The sequence below is a fragment of the Orcinus orca genome, chromosome 9 (assembly GCF_937001465.1).
Source record: "Orcinus orca chromosome 9, mOrcOrc1.1, whole genome shotgun sequence".
Taxonomy (NCBI): Eukaryota; Metazoa; Chordata; class Mammalia; order Artiodactyla; family Delphinidae; genus Orcinus; species Orcinus orca.
In genome coordinates, this window is record NC_064567.1 from 76,779,727 (window position 1) to 76,792,821 (window position 13,095).

At 40.6% G+C, this 13,095-nt stretch overlaps 1 long non-coding RNA gene across 2 annotated transcripts in view; it reads left to right on the plus strand.

The window, feature by feature from the left end:
- The first annotated feature begins 646 nt into the window (after window positions 1-646).
- The window catches only part of LOC125965356 (uncharacterized), a 172,241-nt gene continuing 159,792 nt past the window's right edge, over window positions 647-13,095 (plus strand). For both annotated transcript variants that reach the window (XR_007479147.1, XR_007479146.1), the window contains exon 1: window positions 647-1,113. This is a non-coding gene — a long non-coding RNA (uncharacterized LOC125965356). The remainder of the gene's footprint in view (window positions 1,114-13,095) is intronic.

Here is a 13,095-nt window from a genome sequence, read left to right on the forward strand (position 1 = left end):
ATTTAATTCTGTTTGTGCCATTAAGTCACTATATGATTTTGTGTCAACAATTCAATCGTCAGATACTAGCATGAGAAACCAAGTGTTTTATTTAACAAAGTAGTTCTCTCTTGGGGGCTCTCTGGCTGTCTCTTTTTCTCTCTCCTCAAAGAATGATTCAATTATACTATATAGACCATTTGGTTCTTAATGACCTGTATGGTAACACAATACTGAGTAGATTGTCTTGAATGTGGATTTCAAGTCTTTGACACGTCCTGGATTCCACAGATAGCTTAATAGTAAAAGAATTTTTAAAAAAGCATCCGAGTAAAGAAAAGAAAACAAGTACCATTACACTCAGTTTGCTCCCTAGAGCATTAAATCCCGAAAGCATTACATAGAAAAATAATTCCTTGGACTCTTAACAGATATTACTCCCAAAGGTTTAAGAGACTGGTTAAATAAGGTTGAACAGATTTCTCTATTACAAAACTCCACACTGTCTTTAACATATAATGTGTTTAATTAAATGCTTTCTAAATCTCACTTCCCCATGAACATTTTATGGGCATTGTTTCATGGAACGCTGATAATAATTGAGATCAGTAGTTCTCAAACGAAGCTGGACATTACAATCACTTAGTGAGTTTGTGAAGTGTATCCCTGCCAAGAGCAATTAACTCTGCGTCTTTGGAGGGTGGGAGCCTGCAGTAAGCAGAATAATGGCCTCCCAAAGATGTTTATGTCCTGATTCCCAGAACCTGTGAATTCCTTGCTTGCCAAAGGGGAATTAAGGTAACAGATGGGATCAATGTTGTTAGTTGGCTGACCTGACGTTAGATTATTCTGGAATATCCAGGTGGGCCCAATGTAATCAGAGGTGTCTTTAAATGGGGGTGGAGGGAAGGAAGCTGATGAGTCAGTCTTAGAGTGATGCAGCAGGAGAAAGGCTCAACCGTTGTAGGCTTCGAAGAGAAGGGGACCGCCAGCCAAAAACTCCAGCAGTTTCTGGAAGCCAGAGAAGGCAAGGAAATGACTTCTCCCCTAGAGCCTCTGGAAAGGAACACAGCCCTTCTGACATCTTGAGCTTCGTCCAGTGAGACTCATTTTGGACTTTTGGCCTCCCGGACTGTAAGTTAATACATTTATGTCGATTTGAGCTGCTGAGCTTGTGATAATTTGTTACAGCAGTAATGGGAAATGAATACAGGGTCCAAGCGCTGGTCTTTTTTTTTTTTTTTTTTTTTTGCGAGTACGCGGGCCTCTCACTGTTGTGGCCTCTCCCGTTGCGGAGCACAGGCTCCGGACGCGCAGGCTCAGCGGCCATGGCTCACGGACCCAGCCGCTCCGCGGCATGTGGGATCCTCCCGGACCGGGGCACGAGCCCATGCCCCCTGCATCGGCAGGCAGACTCTCAACCACTGCGCCAAGCACTGGTCATTTTTAAGAGCTACCAGTTGATTCTCAGGTGTAGCCAAGGTGAGAGCCCTGGGTTAGGGGAATCACCTAAGAAGCTTTTTATCAAACACTAATAATGTCTGGCACCCACCACTAGGGATTCACTTCACATTCAACATATTAACTTATTTAATCCCCACACCTTCATAAGATTGGAATTGTGATTATCAAAAGCACAGATTAGTTTTTATTTTTTGTCTACTGTGACCCAGCTACTAAATGGTGGGCTTCAAACCCATGCAGGATGGCTCCCATCACCTGCATTGAATTAACTTAAACTCTTGTGTAGAGCCGTTAGTCCTGTTTTAAACACGATCATTAAAATTATCAGCTGTTTTCTGAGTTTCTTTTTCACAGAAAAAGGAAGTTAGAAATGAAAGGTGCCAGTAAAAATAAAAACATACTTGGCAATAAACTAGTGATTGACACACTAACAGTGAGGGCTGAGAGTAAAGAATATAAAATCCATCAGTGTTTAAAAATATAAACACCTGAGAGCTTTGGGGGGTGTAAATGTTACTACATGCAGCAATATTTAGTGTTATTTGAAAGTATTACTCAGAGTAGAATTCATTTCAATAACTGATTTAATAAGAAAGGTTCATTTTTGTTCTGTGTATTTCCTTCACAAGAGGAGGTATATATTTATAATTTCCTAGTATTAATATAAGTAAATAAATGTTGATACTGTGAGAGAGAAGCATTAAATGAGTATTTAATAGGTCAGCCAGGAGTTTTCGGAAATTCAGTAAAATGTATTATGTACATATGTTAGGTATCATATGGAAAGCCTGCCTGTTTGCATATGAGATCTATTCAATTTTTAAAAAGTTAACGGCCATTCAAAATCAACTGAAATGTCAACATACTTTGACATTTTGCTGACAGACTTAGGAGAAGCACAAAGACACCAAAACAAAGCTATAAAATCCAGTATTTATAACGCATTCATAATTTAAGAGTGAGGAAGGTGAAGATAAACAGCAAAACCAATTCCCTTGTGCTCAGGTATTTGCCATTTCTGTTCATCCCCTTTAAAGACTATAATCCTGGTATATGTTAAATCTTGAAAATTTTCAGCCCTCTGTTCCTCTGAGTGTTCTAATGAAAAGAGCACTGAAATAAAGGAAAACACTAGCTAGTTGTGTGACGGTGAGTATAAGCCATAAAACCAGGGCAATTTTTCCATCTGTAAAGTAAGTTTTTCACTTGCTTTTTCAATCACAAAGGATTGTTAAAAGTCAAATGACAATGCATGGAAAAGTGATCTTGAAAATAATAAACCACCATGTAAATAATTATTCCATGCAATAATTTACAGTCGGTCTGGACTGCAAAAGTTATTTATCCCTGCATAAAAAGTTACCGCAAAATGTAGTGGCTTCAAACGATAGTTATTTCATAGTACCTTAGGGTAGAAGGCTGCGTATGGCTTCATTCAATCTCCTGCCTCAGGGTCTCTCACAGCTGCAGTCAAGGTGTCTGCTGTAGTTATAATCACCTCAGGGTTCAAGTGGGGAAGGATCTGCTTCCAGGCTCAGTTCCTCCCAGGTGATCTGACTGAGGGTCTCAGTTTCTCACTCACCATTGGCTGTAGGTGGCCCATAGTTCCTCGGTACATGGGCTTCTCCATATGGAATCTTGCTTCATCAAAGTTTGCAAGCCTAGAAGGCAATAGAAAGAATACAGAAAGATGGAAGTTAAAGTCATTTGTAAGCTAACTGTAGAAATGACATCTCATCACTTTGGCCTTTCTCTGTTCCTTAGAAGCAAGTTAGTAGGTCCATCTCATACTCAAGGGGAGGTGACCATATGATGTTGTGAATATTAGGGGGTAAGGGTCATCTTAAAAGATACCTCTTATGTGGACTGTCTCTCGTTCCTTAAACGTATCCTGGGCTTGGCTCTCCCTGAGTTACTGTTTGAGGATTTCTTTCTTTCTTTAAAAGTTCCCTCAAACCCAGCTCAACCTTCAAGGTCCAACTCGATTATACCTTTAACGTGTGTGTGAATTCCCTTGAATCTTCAGTTAGACGGGATCTTTGCAACATCTAAATTCCCAAAGCATTTGACGTTCATCTCTTGCTTATCCCACATACTATCTCCTGATTTTCTTAACACAGTCATAGCTTTCAGACGTCTCCATTTATAAGGGCGCTAAAGGCAGGAATTGGGTCTTATACCTCTTTGTATTCTCCCAGAGGGCCAAGGACAGTCAAGACTACAAAATGAGCCATCTATACACATTTATTGAAATGAGGCAGTTTTTTAAGGAAAAGGTTAAGATCAGCTGTATTTTGATCTTTCTGTTAAAGGCTTACATGAAGCCATCAAGAATCGATCAATAATATCAGTTCTGAAATAGTTTAAGTTCAGGGATTCCTGCCAGTTTCTTGTTTTTCAAAGGACACTTGTGGTCTGCCCTTGAAATGGCTTGATTCACTGAGAGCATGGGCCTCAGGAAAATAATGGAACCATGTGACCTCAACAGGAAGGTCCTCGATTTTCTGGGGCCTGTGCATGAGAAGTGAACCCTGTTGTTCCAAGAGTTTTTCTGTGGCTACATGCTTCGTTATTACAATGCTCTATAGCAAGCTTAATCTTAAGGCAATATTTCTCTTGAGCATGAAGGTTCAATAAGAAATCTTTCATTGACATTAACTTATTAAAAAACTTATTATATGGGTAATATTTTTTAACCATACCCTGTTTGCATGTACATAGACCTACCCTCCAAAGAAATCACTTAGATAATAGCCTGGATAAAAGAGTGTCTGGGGATACATAAAATAATATTGACACAGTGGACCCTGAGCCAAGATTTCTACTTCTTTGGGGTATTTATTTTTATATGAAGTTTGGCCCAACATTCTTATCATTATTATTTTACAAGGTAACAGAAGAGTAATTCATTTCAGTTCAAAAGATTTCAAAGGGGGGCTTCCCTGGTGGCGCAGTGGTTGAGAGTCCGCCTGCCGATGCAGGGGACACGGGTTCATGCCCAGGTCCGGGAAGATCCCACATGCCGCGGAGCAGCTGGGCCCGTGAGCCATGGCCGCTGAGCCTGCGCATCCGGAGCCTGTGCTCCGCAACGGGAGAGGCCGCAACAGTGAGAGGCCCGCGTACCGCAAAAAAAAAAAAAAAAAAAACATTTCAAAGATCATTTCAGTAGCTTGATAATCTGTTGAAATTGGCCCCCAGGGGTTTTGGTTTAGACTCAGTCTACTCTTAGTTTTTTGAGTTCAATCCAAAGAAGGCTTGGGGAGAGCATATTTCAGGGCAACTCGCTGTTAAGTTCTCTACAAATCCCTTCATCAGCCTCCCCGACCGCACCTGCTACTTGTCATTACCATTTATTCTGGGGAGAATTTCAGGAGGTCTGTGCTGAGTTCTGCTGTTTTTCAAGGCTCTCCCCCATCAGTAGTCCCTGTGTAGGAAGTGGCCAATGTTCGCGGTTAAATTTCTGGCTCAGCAAATAGGACTTAATCCATTTGTTCAGTGGTCCATGTATTCTAAAGCATCATGGGGTTTGATTCAGTGTGCTGAGCGCCAAGTCACAGGAAGCAGTGTGATATTTCACTGCATTTTATGCTTCAGTGTGTGGGAGAGAAAAATTGTGAACTGATGGGAAAAATAAAATAGGGCAGAAAATTGAGAGAGAGTTTTAGTGCAGGCCACATTCATAACTTCACCAATGATATAATCATCCTTTCATTCATTTGATGAAAAATACTTGGGCATTACTGAGTTTAGTACTGTTTTAGGCAATGAGATCAAGCACTGAACCCAGAATGTCCCAGCTCTCATGGATCTTCTATGTAGTCCAGAAGTGGATAATGAACAAATAATCAAGTAGACCTACATTAGGCCAGATGGTGATGAGTGGTGTGCAAAAATAAATGAGTAAACCTTGTAAAGCAACAGAGTAACAGTTGGCGATGGGGGTGTGTGCTATCATAGATAGGGCAGCATATGAGCAGTGACCTGAAGAAAGCGAGAGAGTTTGGGGAAAGGGGAGGTTCTGAAAGCAGCAGAAAGTACATAGACACTAAGGTGGGGAAGTTGTCTAAAAAGCGTGAAGAAAGCTGGGGTGAGCAATCCCACTACTGGGCATATACCCAGAGAAAACCATGATTCAACAATGTGTTTATTTCTACTGTACAGCAAAATGAATTAGCTATACATATACATATATCCCCTCTTTTTTGGATTTCCTTCCCATTTAGGTCATCACAGTGCATTAAGTAGACTTCCCTGTGCTATACAGTATATTCTCCTTATCTATTTTGTACATAGTATCACTAGTGTATCTATGTCAGTACCAATCTCCCAGTTCCTCCCACCCCACCCCTTTCCCCGTTGGTGTCCATACATTTGTTCTCTATGTCTGCATCTCTATTTCTGCTTTGCAAATAAGGTCATCTATACCATTTTTCTAGGTTCCACATTTATGTGTTAATATACGATATTCGTATTTCTCTTTCTGACTGACTTCGCTCTGTATGACACCCTCTAGGTCCATCCACTTCTCTACAAAGCAACTATACTCCAATAAAAGTTAATTAAAGAAATAAAATTATCCTGGTACACTTTAAAAAAAAAAAAGGAAAGAAAGCTGGAATGGAGATACAGAGAGAAGAGAAAGAAATGAAATCAGAGAGGTGGGGCGTGGATGCGGACCATATTGGGAAAGGTAGACCATTGTATTGGAGATCTTTGAATTTGATTCCGAATGAGATATTAAGCCATTGGGGAGTTTTAAGCCAAGAGGTGATTTGTCCTAAAGCTTAAAAGGATCAATCTGCCTGTCATATGGAGAACAGACTTCCAGAGAACAGAGAAATCAGGAGGCTGTAGTAATGCAGGTGCAAGAATTGTGACTCTTGGACGGAGGCAAGGTTTAGAGAAAGTGAAGTGTCAAGGATGACCCAAATGCCACGGGTGGAAGGATGAAGTTGCCATTAGTGTAGATGGTAAGACTGGGGAGAGGGACAGATTATGGGGAAGCCAGGGGACTCAGTTTTATACATTTTGATTATGAGCTAGCTTATTAAATGGGAGATAAATTCATAGTTGAATATATGAGTTTCAGACTGAATAAATACAAGCGCCCTCAGCAGTTAGATAGTATTTAGAGTCAAGGGACTGGTTGAAATAATCTAACAAAGAAGTGAATCAATAAAAAAGGAGTTCAGGGACAGAGTTCTGGGGCAGGCTAACGTTTAGAGATAAGATAGATATGGAAGACGCCATGAAATAGGGGAAATGAGACGATGTGTAGAGAATTTGAAAAATGTATTGAAACCCTAATGTATCGGAAGCTCTGTGATAGGTACTGTGGTTCAGTGATGAATAGTTTCTGCCCTTGAGGATTTCACAGTTTACTGGTGCTTTAATAGTTATTTATATAGAGAGTTCTATAGAATGTCCTCTGGGCTCAGGGAAGTCTAAGCTGCTATCTGTGCCTTTGAACATCAGAAACGCTTCAGAAAAGAGGTCACATTTGAGCTGGCAGAGAAACATGAGATGGAGTTTTCCATGTAGATCAGGAAATGAAGGACATTCCAGGTGTGATGAATGGTGTGTAGGAAGGTGCAGACTTGGAGCACCTGTGTGTTGGTGAGGGTTACAAGGAAGTGGCATAGTTGTAGAACTAAACACAGGCATTGGAATGTCGGTGAACTGACATCTGTCACCCAGTGGCTGTTTCATCTGGGGCAGCTTATTTACCTGCATTGCCCTTTGGTTCCTTACTTCTAATTCATGGTAATACTGTCTTCCTTGCATGGTTGCAAGAAGGATTGGGAGTCAGTGTCTCTAGTCCTTGCCTCCATAGTTACAGTACAGGGTGGTTCTGCTGATGTTGTTATTACTGTATCTCCCATATTCTGGAAGAGTTGCATCGAGAGACAAAACTGAAGGAGCTGGATATTTTGTCTTCACGGGGTAGAATTAGAAAAATTTAAGCCCCAAATGTTATGGGCTTTTGTTATGTGAAAACACCTCTCATAATTGAAAAGAGAGAATTAGAAGGGGAAGGAGGGAGAAATGAGGTGAATAGAGAAAGTGAGAGAGAGGGAATAAAGGAATAGTCAAGGAAAGGAGGAAGTAGTGAAAAGGGGGTGGAAGGAAGGAAGGGAAGCACAAAAGAGAAGAAAAAAGGAAGAGAATGTTTCAGTGTTTATGATGTGTCATTCATTATGCAAAGTGTCTCAACAGACATTACCCGACAATTACGTGAAATAGGTATTACTACCCCCATGTCTACATCGAGGAAACAGATTCTCAGAGAGGCTAAATAATTTGCCTGAGTTTTCCTAGGTAGTAAGTAGGGTGGAGGCCAGAGCACAGGGATTGTGCAGAAAGCCAGCATTCAAAACAAGGCTTGTCTAGTATCATATGATATCCCTTCTATGTGGAATCTAAAATACTGATACAAATGAACTTATTTACAAAACTGAAACAGACGCACAGACTTAGAAAATAAACTTACGGTTACCAAAGGGGAAACCTAGGGGGGGAGGGATAAATTGGGAGGTGGAGGTTAACATATACTCACTACTGTATATAAAATAATCAACAAGGACCTGGTGTACAGCACACAGAGCTCTACTCAATACTCTGTAATAACCTATATGGGAAAAGAATCTGAAAAAGAATAGATACATGTGTATATATAACTGAATCTCTTGGCTGTACACCTGAAACTGACACAACATTGTAAATCAACTGTCCTCCAATATAAAATAAAAATTAAACAACAACAAAAAACAAGGCTTGCCTGGCTCTAAACACTAGGCAGAAACATGAGATGGCTCTTTACTGTCAGCGAGGTCCAAACTAGAGCCGGCAGGGTCAGTTTGCAGGAAAGGGGATGATTTGGCAGAGAGACCCAAATTATATCAGCTGAGGCATCGCCAGAGTAAAAGCTTTGTAGCTTGAATAATAGATTGGATCGTGATGATTTCATTCATTGAAGAAAAGAGGGAGGAACGTTGAGGGAAGTGTCAACTTATTAAAATTACACCATCCGTGATGGATCAAGATGACTTATTTACATCAGTTGGATCAACTAAGCTTTTTGTTTATTAGCTCCATTAAAAATCTGATATTTGGACCCCTGGAATTTTGATTAAGACCATAAAATGCAGAGTGCTTTTTCTTCCATTTACGTACAATTAAAAGGACTCAGATCCCCTGGAGTTCATTTAAAACTTTGAAATATCTCAGCATTAAGCTTTGAAAGCAAGTCTCCCCTCCTTTCCACACCCCCTCCACATACCCCAGAACAGAAGCTGTACCCAAAGGTAGTTCTCTCCAGGAAAGAGGGTGAAGGAATTTAAATTCTGAGGATTAGAAGGATGCAAGGGAAGATAAGGCTTAAGCAATAAAGTGATTAAATTGCCTTTTGATTTTAATTATTTTAAAATTTCTGAAGCTTGAAGCTGGACATTTTTTTTTGGTACAAAGCTCAAGTTGTAATGCTCAGACCGCTCTCCTGAATTCCAGACCTGAATATCTTTCTATTGGGAAGCTCTATGTGAACGGTCCCCAGGAAGCTTGCGTGCCTCAGAGACATTTAAACTCAACATGTTCAAAACTGAACTCACCATAGTTTTGTAAGATTTCTTTTTTTTTCCCTGAAAAGCCAAGTCAGTGAAATGTAGTAACATCAAGGCGATCAGAACACTTCAATCGTTCCTTGACTTTTCCATTCCCTCCCTCCCTCCCTCCCTCCCTCCCTCCCTCCCTCCCTCCCTCCCTCCCTCCCTTCCTCCCTTCCTCCCTTCCTCCCTTCCTTCCTTCCTTCTTCATTCTCCACATCCAGTAAGTTATCAAGGTCAGGCTCCAGTTTTCCTAGCACATGGTCAGCTTTCCTAGTTTATCCAAACCAGGATCAACCCCTGTCCTCAATCCCCACCCTTAGAGTCCTTGTCATATGAAGTGTCCATGAGTAAGGTATAGAGTCTACATTGTGTGTGTGTGGGGGGGGTTGGGGATGTGGGTGGACCCATACATATATTTTGTGTCCCTTACTCATGAGAAGAGATGTCACTGTCTGAAGATTACTAGGTCTCCTATAGATCCGCTCTGCTGTTTCCATGAGCTTCTCTGGGGAAGAAATTGAGGTGATCTTTAAGGTTACTTAGAAAAAGAGCAAAAGGCCCTTAGAGGCTTTTATAATTCTTCTAGGCTGTGCAGAGTTTGAGACATTAAGTGCTTTATATACACGGTCATATATTAAAATATTGTATTTGGCTTCTTATGTTTAATTGATTATTATTATTAACAGTAATATTTGCTGTAGCCTCACCAGAGTAGCCAGACTTTTTGAGGTCTGGGCGCTTCCTGCTCCAAAGAAAGTAAAAATGGCCTTTTGGGATTTCTGAGAGAGAGTAGTGTTCTATATAGTATATGGGAAAATCAGGCAGACACCTAATCCACGTGTCTTTCTGCTAAGATGGTGTGAAGTATTGGTCCATTGAGCAAATTGGTTGAATGTTGAGAGACAGAGAGGGAGGGAGGGAGGAGAGATATTTCTGTGCTTTGAGGTTTGGAGGGAAAAGTTGCCCTTCACAAACAGGTGGAATTCCTGAGACTGGAATATGGGAGACAGGAGGGGTGGAACCTTGTGAAATTTTGAGAATTGGTTCTTGAATCACTGAAGCACCCCTGAAGTGATAGAATTTAGAAAGTGATAGATGGTGTGATGTGGAACTCACCGGAGGAACAGAAAGCAGCTGTCTTCTCATCATGCCTCGGGCCTGAGCAGGGGCCAAAGGCTCCAGTGACTGACATGAAAGAGCAGGGGTGGGAGTGGGGAGAAGGGCTTCGCTTAACTGCACGGTGCAAACCTCAGTGTTCTCATCTGATCAATAGTGGGGAGCAGGACCTGAAAATGAATTGATAATGGCTTTAACTATGATGATTGGCAGCTGGAATTCAGTTTTGATTTGATTGAAATAATTGAAAATAATAAAGAAATGTGAAGTATCTGGCATTCTGAATGCTGTGGACGAATTCATGCTTATTATACACAAATTCATAGTGATCAATAGTTCAGCTGAGGTCTGTCTAGAAAAATAAATGACTCATTTGAAGTGTTGATGGGATATTTGATAACATGAGCTCTTGAGATTGTGGTAGCACTAATAATGTTTTAGGGCCTGAGGAATAGTGAGAATTCAAGCTTTTGATGCTGGAAAACAATTAACCCTGGGTATCGTCCAGGAATCATACTGAATTTTTTCCAATTTTACTTCATTTCTGAACCTCCGTAAATGAGTATCCTCAATGCAGATGAATTGGTTTTCCTACTTGACGGTCATGGCTGAAAATTCCAAGTACTATTTCTTAAGATACCTCTTTGCAGAGTGAGTTAATAGAATAGAAAATCAATGACTTGCTTGCTCATCTTGGAAATGAGGTAATCTTTGCAGTTCAATTACACAAATATATATTGAGTGCCTACTCTGTGTATTCAAGAGACTAGGCAGTAGGATCTAATGCAAAGAGGATGAGATAGGAATTTACTGGAAATGCTAGTACCTGGGTTTGTAATCTGAGCCCAAATAATTACTAGATGAGTGTCTATCAGAAGGTCATTTAACTTTATCTTCTACATTGATGTTGTTAAAACAGCGATGTCGGGCTTCCCTGGTGGCGCAGTGGTTGAGAGTCCGCCTGCCGATGCAGGGGACGCAGGTTCGTGCCCTGGTCTGGGAAGATCCCACAGGCCGCGGAGCGGCTGGGCCCGTGAGCCATGGCCGCTGAGCCTGAGCGTCCGGAGCCTGTGCTCCGCAATGGGAGAGGCCACAATAGTGAGAGGCCCGCGTACCGCAAAAAACAAAACAAAACAGTGATATCTGTCTCACAATGTTAGGATAATTTTCAACATGTAATTTTGCTTCTTATTTGTTCAGTCTATAAAATGAGGCAAAATTATCACCCCTAGTAGTTCCTCTAAATTCTGTGATTCCCACAAAAAGAAAATACTTTGGAAATTCAACAAAGGGGTATTTCTTAGAGCTGTTTATTCAGGAGATGTAAGTCTGTTCAGTAAAAGTGTGTTTAAGCTTAACTCATTGCATATGGGATCTATAATGATAATCTAAAGAAAAATAATGGTTATAAATGGAGATATTGACAAGTAAATAATTCGTTTAAAATCATTAAAAAGATCACAAAGACATAATTGAGCCAGTTATATTGTGCCCCCCACAAGGTTAAGGATCTCATTTGTTTACATGTTTTTAAGATAGTGAGCATTTGATCAGTTGTATTAAATTAAGTGAACCCTCAATTTTCAGCTCATTGTTTGGAACCAGTAATTCTCAAACATTGCCTTCAGTGTGATTCAGCGTCGCCTGGAATGGCTCATTAACATGCAAATGCCCATCAGAGCATTTGATTCATCAGGTCTGATAATTTGCATCTCTAACAGGTTCCCAGGTGATGCTGTTCTCGCTGCTCTGAGGAGTACACCTGAGAACCAGTTCTTCTGAAACACCAGTTCATCCACTGGTGAGATAGGGAGGAATTACCTGGAAAGACTTTATTTATTTAAACATCTTTATTGGAGTATAATTGCTTTACAATGGTGTGTTAGGTTCTGCTTTATAACAAAGTGAATCAGTTATACATATAGATATGTCCCCATATCTCTTCCCTCTTGCGTCTCCCTCCCTCCCTATCCCACCCCTCTAGGTGGTCACAGAGCACCAAGCTGATCTCCCTGTGCTATGCGGCTGCTTCCCACTAGCTGTTTTTTTTACGTTTGGTAGTGTATATATGTCTATGCCACTGTCTCACTTTGTCCCAGCTTACCCTTCCCCCTCCCCGTGTCCTCAAGTCCATTCTCTGGTAGGTCTGTGTCTTTATTCCCGCCTTGCCCCTAGGTTCTTCATGACCATTTTTTTTTTTTTTTTTTTAGATTCCATATATATGTGTTAGCATACGGTAATTGTTTTTCTCTTTCTGACTTACTTCACTCTGTATGACAGACTTTAGGTCCATCCATTTCACTACAAATAACTCAATTTCATTTCTTTTTCTGGCTGAGTAATATTCCATTGTATATATGTGCTACATCTTCTTTATCCATTCATCTGTTGATGGACACTTAGGTTGCTTCCATGTCCTGGCTATTGTACCTAGAGCTGCAATAAATATTGTGGTACATGACTGTTTTTGAATTATGGTTTTCTCAGGGTATATGCCCAGTAGTAGGATTGTTGGGTTGTATGGTAGTTTTATTTTTAGTTCTTTAAGGAACCTCCATACTGTTCTCCACAGTGGCTGTATCAATTTACATTCCCACTAACAGTGCAAGAGGGTTCCCTTTTCTCCACACCCTCTCCAGCATTTATTGTTTGTAGATTTTTTGATGATGGCCATTCTGACTAGTGTGAGATGATACCGCACTGTAGTTTTGATTTGCATTTCTCTAATGATTAATGATGTTGAGCATTCTTTCATGTGTTTGTTGGCAATCTGTATATCTTCTTTGGAGAAATGTCTATTTAGGTCTTCTGCCCATTTTTGGATTGGGTTGTTTGGTTTTTTTGATATTGAGCTGCATGAGCTGCTTGTAAATTTTGGAGATTAATCCTTTGGCTGTTGCTTCATTTGCAAATATTTTCTCCCATTCTGAGG